A 12,119-nucleotide genomic window follows, 5' to 3' on the forward strand; every position below is an offset into this window, starting at 1 on the left:
TGTCACACGCGTCGGGACGAGTGTGGCAGCATGTACGATCTCCCTCGGTCCAGACGGGACCTCGGGTTATGTCTCGACAGCTCAGGGATGAGAGGGCAGAGGGGTGAGTAAAGAAACATTGATTTATATCTCTACAATCTACGGGCTTTTATGCCGGTTTATTTATAATAGGATCAAACGGGTATGCTAGAGCCTACGCTAATGCGCACGGGACGGGATCCCTTATTCGGGATGTTAATGACGGGCGCGAATCCCTAATCTATCCGCGACAACCATACGGGGTTGTGCTGACCCTCGGGACGGTCGGCAGGGCCAGGCTTACGGTGTACGGAACGGGATCGGGGTTGTACCGAAGGGATAGAGTGCTAACGCGTAACCACACACTGCGCTACTATTCCTTCGGGCGGAGTGACGGGATCTCGGGGCAAGGACAGTGTGCTGGGCGTCTACCACGCTCCCGGCACTACTGTCCCCAAGGGTAAGGTATAGAATCCTCTAGCAAGGTACCCGGGCTGACGCGTGAACCACACACCGCTCAACGTACCGAGGAAGAGGGGGAGGGAGTCTCTAGGGAGCTGACGCGTGAACCACACACCGCTCAGCTAGAGTGCAGTGCCCCTAGCAGCCGATCCGCGACTGCGAAGAACACTCCCCGATCGCTGCGAGTGCGCGGGGTTATATACGGTTCGGCGCGCGGGGTGCGCGGCGCGGTCGGCGGTGGGGCGCGGCGCTCGGACAGGCGGCCGGTTCTGCGTGGCTGTGTTGTGGTGCCGCCTTGTATGTGTGCGTGCTGTGGCGCGTCATCACAAGTTTACCTTTACGCTTTTTCCGTCGCTCCTCGCGCATTTTCGCTACATCTACAACTTCATGCTCAGCTTCCTCTGAACTCAGATGTTTCCCTTTACCATAGGGTGTCAATGACTCAATTTTGTCATTGTTTTCATTTTCATTTTCCCCTTCCTTTTCATATTCTTGCGGTGTCGCTGATTGTACATCGTCATTATCGTCATATTGATATTCTGAAGTGTGATTGCTTTCTACTGATGTACTGTTGTCATTTTCATATTCTGAAGTATAATTGCTTTCTACGTATATACTATTATCAGTGACGATTTCTGAAGTCACTGCTGCATCAATTTCAGTTAGATTATCGCTGTTGGTTACATTTTCTGTGTTTGTAATGTTTGTTGTTTTATTACTGTTCTCGTCAGAAGCATACATAGCTTCTTCTTCTTCTGGAGCACCTGAGAAGCGTTTGTGTTAGTTTATAGCGAATGTAGATAACATTAATGCTGTTAGATCTGTTATTATTGGTCTGAACCATCATAATCATTGGTGTCAATTTTTAGTATCATCAAAGTTAGTCGAGAAGTTAAAGAAAACATGGTATCAGTAAAAAAAGTATTGTATTACACATTTTTTTAGAAGACTGCGCCCTTTAACTATGTTAATGTACGTATAATAAGTATACCATTACTTACTTCCTGTTGGTTCTCCTGGATACCCAAGAACCGCAAATATAAGCATCACCTGCAACTGAATTATCGTTCATATTAGAAACGCCACCGCTGGCAAATTCAACTCAGTTTCTAAATAAGCGATTAGTATAAATCTTTATGAATGTATGCTTATAATAAGTGGCCATTCTTTTTTAAGCTACCTAATTTGTTTCACAATTTCACAATGTTTCTATGAAATAAATTAAATTGTATTATGCTGACAACTTTTAAGTAAAATATATGAAAATTAAAAACCATTAGGGCATATACTAATTACCTGTATGAAAAACTTACGCAGAATACAGCAATATAATGGCAGGATCTCATTTTCTTATTTAAATCAAAAAACAAATACCTACTTTGTAATTCTGCTTCCATAGCAGGACGAATTGAACCGATGACTATCATAATTAACTTTTGAGATGAATTTGTTCAGCTGCTGTCACACGTGCTGTAGGTTTTTATTTATATAGATGATGATGATAATGATGGTGATGATGATGACGATGCATTCCTGTTATCACTCATTAGGAACATAGGGCTCGCAGAAGAATTCTCCATTTGTCGCGATCTTGAGCGGCTACTTCCAGCTCTTTCCAGTCCAGTCAAAAGGGCCCCAAAGGATCGCCCTGCTGAGCCCCGACTTGTGAGGTTATCGAAATGTCGTAGTTGTTGTATTGTTTCTGACTTGTGTTTGTATTGAATTATTGGAATAAAATAGAAATCTAATACTAGTCTGTCTGCAACTTCGTGTGCGTCGGATTATGATCATGATTGATAAAAACTATCCTATGTTCACCCTCGGGCCTTAAACTATCTCTATATCATTTAACATATAAATCGGTTCAGCGGTTCAAGCGTAAAGAGGTAACAGACAGATAATCACTTTCGCATTTACAGTATTAATAGGGAATATCGAACGTATTACCATTAGGTATATATTTTACAAGGTGAAAATCAAATCTAAATATTGACTAGATTCATATCTATACTAGCTTTTGTAAACATCGCTTATCGCTATGCTTAAAATTGATACACGCATTCTAGTATGTACCTATATGCACCTTTATGTTATAGTGTATCGATTGCCACCATGTATATCTATACAGGATTAATCATGAGTTTGTTAGCTGTTAGTGTGTGTGAGGTATATTCTAAGATTGATATTTAATCCAATTTCTGGCTACACATAACAAAAGGTCTTAAAGGTTACATTCTTATTGGAACTGCATCAGCGATTTCCTATATGAATTGTAGTTGTTACTCATTTTATCAATAAGATTGACAACGGCATCGCCTGCGTCCACGCCGCAGCAGTCACGATGCAACATTAACGTTCTGCGGTCGTAATCTGTATGCCACCTTAAATATCGCGTTCTTGTTGTGAGTGCAGCAGCATTGCAGTACCTATATGCAGCAGCTGGACACGGGCAGTTTTCTTAATAAAGGATGACTCACGTTAGACCGCGCCGTGACCGGGCCGGAGCTTCCGGCGCTTCGTTTTCTATGGAAAGCGTCACGTGATCACCTGTCATGTCATAGAAAAGTAAGCGCCGGAAGCTCCGGCCCGGTCACGGCCCGGTCTAACGTGAGTCATCCTTAAATTGGTTGCCATATTGCTGTCGCTATTAAAACGTTCATCCCCATCACTCGTTTTATGAAGTAAATTTTAAATACGTAGATACCTTCTAGGTACTCATACAGGTTTTTAAGGCAAAGAACATTAGATGGAATATCTTGCGTCTCACCCGCGCCAATACATGTAGGTACACTAGGTACGGACAAGGACAGTAAAATGCGCGATGACTAAATAAAATGTTGGACTGAGAGCTTTTAAAAGTTTTTCTTGTTGCCTTTCAGATATCCGGAGAACTAAGAGCCGTAAAAACTATTTCACGGGACTATTACGATGACACTACTAGAGAGGTTTTGGGAAAACCTATAGAAAACCCCGAGTCTATTGAGGTACGGTCTAAACTACTTCACCGTGATATTAGGTATTTTTAGAGGGTGGCAATAAAATAAGTGCATTCCCGTTGCCAGGGAGGTTTTGGGATTATACTGAGCAACTTTTACTATGGTACCAACCAAATCTACTTGCTCCGCGCTAAGTTCAATTTTCAGACAGTTGTTTTCTCAATCTTGGCCACCGTTATGGATATTTCATTGCAAGTTTGAGAAAAGCACTATACAAATCTCGGCTAGAAACTGGGTTGCCGGCCGCGTATCTCTATTCTGCTTGGCCTGCAACCCTTCGTTTCCCGGCCTCTATAGTAAAGGATGACTCACGTTAGACCGGGCCGTGTCCGGGCCGGAGCTTCCGGCGCTTACTTTTCTATGACATGACAGGTGATCACGTGATGCTTTCCATAGAAAACGAAGCGCCGGAAGCTCCGGCCCGGACACGGCCCGGTCTAACGTGAATCATCCTTAGTTATGTACTATTACAGACATCTCCAGAAAAATCAGCTGAAACATTAATCGGTGATTCATATTGGGATGATACTAATACAGAGGACGCTACTGACTTAGTTCCAAGAGTGATCACTTTACCGACGAAGAAAATGTGTATTTTATCTCCGGGACGACAGTATTGTGTGGAGCAGTTGAAACAAATAAATAATTAAACAAGAAATATATTTTGGATATACTGAGTTAGTCTGAGTTTCATTAGTATTTTGGGTTATGTAATTCGTGGCATTCGTAGAGTCAGAAAAGATGATATCCGCAGTAGAACTAGGGTCACTATCTCGGAGAATTGCAAACCTAAAGTGGCAGTGGGCGGGGCATATGGCCGGTGGGGCCGGAAGGTTCTGGAGTGGCGTCCGCGTACCGGAAGACGAACTGCCGGTAGGCCTCCAACGAGATGGAGCGACGACCTGGTGAAGGTCGCGGGAATTCGGTGGATGCAAGCGGCACAGGATCGGTCGGAGTGGCGAGCCTTGGGGGAGGCCTATGTCCAGCAGTGGACGTCCATCGGCTGACATGATGATGATGATGATGAATTCGTGGCAAATCCTCATTAAAAAGTGATTTATTATCATCTTCGAACAACGCGAACTTCGAGTCACCAATTGGCGAGAGGTCGCACAGGATCGAGAAAAGTGGCGCTGTCTTGTGTCGGAGGCCAAGTCTCATTTTGGGTCGCACGTCAACGGTTGGGTCAACGGAGTAAGTGAGTATAGAGTAAGTGAGTAGTATTATCATCTTCCTCGCGTTGTCCCGGCATTTTGCCATGGTGCCTGGGGTCCGGTTGACAAGCAATCCAAAGAATTGGAGTAGAAGAAGTTCCGAAAAACTCATTGGTACGAGCCGGGGTTTGAACCCGCGACTCCGAAAAGTCGCGCCTCTTACCGCTAAGCCACCAGTGAAAACCATAGGTGGGAACGAAAGATCCGATCGCTGTGTCTCGCTCCAACCTACGGTTGTTGCCTTAGCCGAAGCCAGTCGCGCAATGTCGTGGCCAGGACGTTAGACTGCACAATTGGCTCGAATTCGTGAGTGACACCGCTGTACTGGCACCATTCTTAGTACCCGTAAGGCCCGTCTTTAGATATATGTCAATGTTTGCGGTATTGCAAATTCAACAATACCTAGGTAAACGTAAATGGCGATATTAAGCGTGTATCCATAAATTAATCAGTTTAGCCATTTTAATTAAAAATTATCTTGCAAATGATTCTTCAATCAAATCGATATCTTGTCGTTAATCAATTTGCTACGTTTGATGAAGAAGAACAGAATTAAAGTCCGCGTAGTCACACTAGTCACTTCGAGCTTCATATTAGTGGCCGTTATTTCGTTAACATCTTAACTATTTTGACAATGGATGGGCCATTGGTTTTGATGGTGCTGGTGGCTGCTGTCATTAGTGTACAGGTACAACAATATTGAGATATTTCATACTAGCTTTTGCCCGCGACTTCGTCTGCGTGTACTTAGTAACATCAGCTAAAGTAAGTATAGCGCCTGGAAAATTCTCATAGCAATCATTCAATCTGAGCATATTAGGCACACAAATTAGCAGGCACTTCATTAATTATCTCAATTCCACCCCGCTTTTTACTTTCTTAAGGAATGATTTTCGGAATAAAAACTATCCTATGTCCTTCTCAGGGACTCAACCTATCTCTATGCCAAATTTCATGTAAATCGATTCAGCGGTTTAAGCGTGAAGTGTTACCTACACAGACAGAAAAACGGACAGACTTTCGATTTATAATGTTAGTATGGATGAGTATAATTTGTCTCAGCGTTAATCCCAGTTAAATTCTTAACCACTTTAAAACTATTTCTTAATAAATGAACTGCAACATTGATAACAAGTTTGCTGAAATCAATAAATTAAATAGTACGAGTATTGATTGATCTGTTAATAAATAGCAATTTATCATTACAGTGTGCGCCTTTGTAAGTATTAATAAATTAATAATTTAATTTAGGATTTTCTCAATGGCGGCGGTAATTAATACGTAATACGCACTGGCTCAAAAATGTACCTACCTATAGACATCAACTATTTATTATTTTAACAAGATAAACTAATACAAAGCCCCAGGGCCTATGAATTTTTTCCATCCAGTATATTTATATATTCCGGGGATCTCAGAAACGGCTCTAACGATTTCGATGAAATTGGCTATATGGGGATTTTCGGGGGAGAAAAATCGATCTAGCTACGTCTTATCTCGGGGAAACGCGCATTTTTGAGTTTTTATGTTTTCCGAGCAAAGCTTGGTCTACTAGATACTAAAATTAAAATACATCCCGACCTTTCGAACTCTTTACAGTGTCCGTGGTCAATGTTAGACGTTCGTCGATTTTAAACTCATTATACGCGATATAATCCGTTTACAAAGTTTTATTTAATGAAGTGTTTATTCGGTTCACAGGCCTCAACAACAAGACGACTTGGCACGGTCAGATGCTTTAGTAAATGTCCAAAGAAGGAGGCTGTATGCTAATGCAGGGCACATACTTGGCGTCGATCCCGTATATACGGACGAGTCTATCACTGAGATAAATTTGTAAGTAACACTTTTATATACAAAAGCCTTTATTCCTTTTATGCGTGCGTGTGCCCATTGTTGGTGAGCGCGTGACCATTGTGCATCAGCGAGTGGCATGCGCTTAACCAACAATGGCCACGCGCTCACCAACAATGGACACGCGCACGCACAATAGGAACAAAGGCTTTTGTGTAACAGATTAGGGTGTGGCGAAAAAATCATTTGAGAAGATGCAGACTATATATATCCTCATCTGTTATTTATTTGGGATAAGAAAGAAATGATACATAATATACACATTGACACATTGCGTATGGATAGTGATAAATATTTTAATTTTTTTTTATACTATATTAAATGATAGCTTATTTTATTCTTAATCTAACTTTAGTAGGTTGCCTTATTAATTATTAAAAAGTTGAGCCAGTCCATGGTTGCTTAAATTAACCGATATTTAGGGTTCCGTACCTACCTAAAGGGTAAAAACGGGACCCTATTACTAAGACTTCGCTGTCTGTCTGTCCGTCTGTCAGCAGGCTGTATCTCATGAACCGTGATAGCTAGACAATTGAAATTTTCACAGATGATGTATTTCTGTTGCCGCTATAACATCAAATACTAAAAACAGAATAAAATAAATATTTAAGTGGGGTTCCCATGCAACTAGGGTTGCCACCCATACTATAATGTCTATAATATATAGTATCGTACTATATTTTAGTCAATTGTATTATATATAATATAAAAACAATATAGTACGAAAAATACTATATTTTCATAACTCAAGAAAGGGTTATACAAATGTCACCGACATCACATCGTATGCGAATTGGATTTTTAATTCGCCTCAAATCGGCGATTTAAAAATCCATTTTTTTTTCTTCCCAGTAAATACTATATTATTTCAATATTTTGACAAAAATACTATGTATGTAAAGAAAAAAGGTGCGCGAGTCCGACTCGCACTTGGCCGGTTTTTAAATTTTACATGTGAAATAGGAGTGAGAAAAGTAGGAGTGGCTATTCACAAATATCGTCCAACGTTTTACTTTTTGTACTTAAAATTTTCGACACAGGCACGTAGTGTTAATTACCGCACTACGATAAAGTAGCAGCATATGTACTGTAATTAGCAGGCATCGTAAACTGCGAGCGAAATCCATTGAAGTACTAGGGTTGTTACTTGTCAAGTCAAGTCAAAGTACGTAATTTCAATGGATTTCGCTCGCAGTTTACGATGCCTGGTAATTAGTAAGTACTTACATTACGATACAAGTTCGAAAAGTAGGAAATAGACACGAGTAGTGAATTGCTTATTCGCACGTGTATACGCACGTGTACACGTGTGTACATGTGGTCAGAGTATATTGACCAATTTTGTTCCTGGCGACGACCTTTTACGTTTATTACAAATCAGTATTTTTATCGAAGCTCAAGTTCATACGATTATTATTTACAGACTTAGAAAAACCAAAACCAAAAGACGGACTATCAAAACCAAATCGAAAACCAAAACCAGAACTACCAAATCGAAAACCCCCAAAACCAAAAAAACTACCAAGCGGCCCAAAAGAACAAGTCAAGTTGCCACTGATGGAAAAACGTAAGGAAACACGCAGATATCTTTTCTAATTTAAGGATTTCTAATCTGACAATCGACTTAAGTATGTGTTAGGGTGGGTCTTGTATGGAGAAAAAAAAGTATAATAGAAGCAAAATTAAATGATCGGATGGAGAAAATGGCTGCCCACGTTCCCGTACCTGGCCGAAATCTTTAACTTTAAAAATGTGTAACCCTTAGGTCCCCGGCAAGCTCAGTTCTCCATACATCTCATTTTAAAACGAATAGCTAGTTTGCTCTGAAACTTTATACTTACAATAGAATAAAGTCTATGTCTGTATTAGTTTATGTATCATAGTTTAAAATAATTTTTGAGAAAAAAAAAACCGACTTCAATGGGGGATGCCGCTGAAAGATTACTTATTGTTGATGGTGCACTCTTAGATTCCAGACAATGAAATGAAAAAGACAGCATCCTTTGCCTAATTATCCTAATTCATCTTTTGCCTAATTGCCTAATTATTATAATATTGCCTAATAATGTAGAAAAGGAGGTTTAACCACCCACTTTTCTAGTTGCATTTCATTTTTGTAAGGGTCGCAGTTCTAACCTAACCTAACCTACTTTTCTGATAGCGTTTCGTTTCTGTAAGGGTCACAGTTCTAACCTAACCTAACCCACTTTTCTAGTAGCATTTCCGGGTCCGGGTCTGGGTCCGGATCCGAGTCCGGGTCCGTGTCCGGCTGTCCGGGTCCAAGTTTGGGTCAGAGTTCGGTTCGGGTCCGGATCCCAGTTGGGGTCCATGTCCAGACCCGGGTCCGGGTCCTAGTCCGGGTCCAAGTTTGGGTTTGAGTCCATAAGGAAGAAAACAAATCGCCAAACGTGAACTATGTGTCATTGAAGAGTTCCATTCTGATTATCATCAGCAGTTCCACTTCATCAAATGTCACTTTTTTAAATGTAAATGCTGGATTTGTTGATGAAAATACAAAAATCACAATATGTATGCCTTTCACATTTGAGGAGTTCCCTCGGTTCCTCATGGGTCTCATCATCAGAACTCGAGCTTGACAAAAATATGTCTTAAAAACTTAAGTTGCTTAACAAACATAAAGAAGAGGACAATTCGCCAAACGTAAACTATGCGTCATTAAAGAGTTCCATTCTGATCATCATCAGCAGTTCCACTTCATCAAATGTCACTTTTTAAAATGGAAATGCTGAATTTGTTGATAAAAATACAAAAATCACTATATGTATGCCTTTCACATTTGAGGAGTTCCCTCGATTCCTCATGGATCCCATCATCAGAACTCGAGCTTGACAAAAATGTTTCTTGAAAACCTAACTTGCTTAACAAACATAACGAAGAGGACAAATCGCCAAACGTGAACTATGCGTCATTAAAGAGTTCCGTTCTGATCATCATCAGCAGTTCCACTTCATCAAATGTCACTTTTTTAAATGTAAGTGCTTGATTTGTTGATGAAAATACTAAAATCACTATATGTGTATGCCTTTAACATTTGAGGAGTTCCCTCGATTCCGCATGGATCCCATCATCAGAGCTGCGTTTGGACAAAAACGGGACCAATCTGTATGTATATACTTACAATCAAAAAAATAATTTTCAAAATCGGTCCAGAAATGACGGAGTTATGGAGTAACAAACATTAAAAAAAAAAAAAACATACAACCCAATTGATAACCTCCTCCTTTTGAAATCTTGAAGTCGGTTAAAAATACAGCGAATTTAAGTTTTTCATACAAAACTTGTTTTTGCTCTATTTCGTTTGTGTTATAAACTGGAGCCAGATAAATTAATTAGAGACCTAGATATGCCTCATGTCATTGTATGTGCAAAGTTTCATTACAATCCAACACGTAGTTTTAAAATGAGAACGAAACTCCGTTTGTATGGGAAGGTGAAATTCGGCCGAGCTTACCGTGGACTCTTAATAATCTACGAAGACTAAAGGGTTCGAAATTTTAAATTTATTATATGCGTTATAATTAATTCGTTTACTTATGTTTTCATGATTAATTAATCATGCTGTTTTAATATTTTTCGAATCAGGCACAGAGTCCATATTAGTGCAGAATTTAGATTTGATTCACGTGAGACAACGACCACTGAGTATGAGAGTGATTATTCGTATGAATAAATTTGTAAGTATCTTTATTTTACAAGACTTATATATATCATTCAAAACTGTTATCTTTATATTATATAACGAAAAATATTTTCACAAACATACCTACTAGAACTAAATCAAGTTACCACAAAACTGTTAAGGTATAAACGTACAGATTTGTTCGTCAGATTCGTCAGATCTGCACCGCCTAACCACAGAATAACTAATATTACTACCGTAACACAACGTTTTCACATTGTTGGATCCGATATCGGGTAGTCCCTACTGACCCATTTGGATTGATCACCCTGTATATCAGTGCAGTCATTATGTTTGCTGTAGTTTTCCGCTGAAGCTGGGATGACGCGCTCCTGAGGGCCTACCGCGAAAACCGAAATTTGCAAATTGCGGGGATCTTTCTCTTTTACTTCAATGAAGGCGTAATAAGAGCGACAAAGAAAGATGCCCGCAATTTGCGAACTTCGATTTTCGCGGCTAGCACTCGCGTTTGCGTTATGTCTATTTTTTGTATGGGCTTTTGAACAGCGCGCCAAGCGGGACCTTTTGAAAACTTAAAATCCTATACTAAATGACACAACGCAGACGCGTATCGTATACCTAGGTCACGTCACGCTATCAAATGAAATTTGCACTAGGGGTACATACGTACACCCTCCGCCCCGATGGATGTAGTTACAGGATAGGATACATCCTAATCGTATCTTACAAGATCCGATATTGGGAAGAAAAATGTGAAAACACTAATGAGTGTTAATCATCATCATATGTTTAAGAGTCATACTCTTGTCGGTGGAACGATTTCCCTATTTGTCGGTGCTCTGCCTTCTCCTTGACAGCCTGATACGACACGACGTTGAGTTTTTCCTTTACTTGATCTATGTATGTTCTCCTTGGTCTCCCCCTCCGTCTCCTTGCCTCAACTCTCCCTTCAATTATATTTCACTATTATCATCATCATCATCATGTCAGCCGATAGACGTCCACTGCTGGACATAGGCCTCCCCCAAGGCTCGCCACTCCGACCGATCCTGTGCCGCTCGCAACCACCGAATTCCCGCACTGTTTCACTATGCACTGTTATTATTCCTTAGTGAATGCTTATTTATTTTTCAGTTGGACATCGGTTGGGAAGCGTCGAGCAAATGGCGTCATCTACAAACCTAAGTCTATTATACGTGTTTCTGGATTTAAATACTGTTTTAAATACCTACCAGCGCGCGTCAAACGTCAGAAATGTATTTAAAAAAAAATTCTTTTAAATCCTTTTAAATAAAATGCCTAATTTAAAGGGGCCCACTGATTTTCAGTCCATCGGACGATATCAGCCTGTCAGAATAAAAATTTAACAGTTCCGAACAACTGACAGGCCGATATCGTCCGGCGGACTGATAATCAGTGGGCCCTTTAAGAGAGTTAAGCAAACCGGTTTATAATACTGGCCCACAACCTATAACGGTTGTAATAGCCATTGCAAAACTCACTGGTTTCTAGTTCTACAGTATTTTTATTTTATTTTATTGGGAAACAAACAGCTTACAATAATACAGGATATAGATATTATGACTAATACATGAGCCAAAACAGTTTCCACTAATAGAATAAAACATAAATGCTCAATGTTGAATGTAGTAATGTTTAGTTTTTAGAGTTGCCTAATTTCACAATAGATGTCGCTGTTCTATCGGCTGCTTCGCGCTGTTAAGATTTTTCCACAGCCCCGTATATAGTAAATTTGGTTTCGGAATAAATGAGTATTAAGTTGTCAAGTGAAGTGTTTCATTACAAAAGGTAGGAAGTGCAGTGCAGTATAGTGAGTGAACATTGGTCCTTCGAGCCGGATAATCGTGAGTACAGTGACAGTGGAAATAAATGTGAAGTGTCAAAGACTTAGTT

General features: G+C 40.2%; 1 protein-coding gene across 1 annotated transcript in view; it reads right to left on the reverse strand.

Moving 5' to 3' along the window:
• LOC134751787 (spherulin-2A-like) overlaps positions 1-12,119 on the reverse strand; it is a 500,532-nt gene that overhangs the window by 420,556 nt on the left and 67,857 nt on the right. The window lies entirely within an intron of this gene.

The sequence above is a fragment of the Cydia strobilella genome, chromosome 23 (assembly GCF_947568885.1).
Source record: "Cydia strobilella chromosome 23, ilCydStro3.1, whole genome shotgun sequence".
Classification (NCBI taxonomy): Eukaryota; Metazoa; Arthropoda; class Insecta; order Lepidoptera; family Tortricidae; genus Cydia; species Cydia strobilella.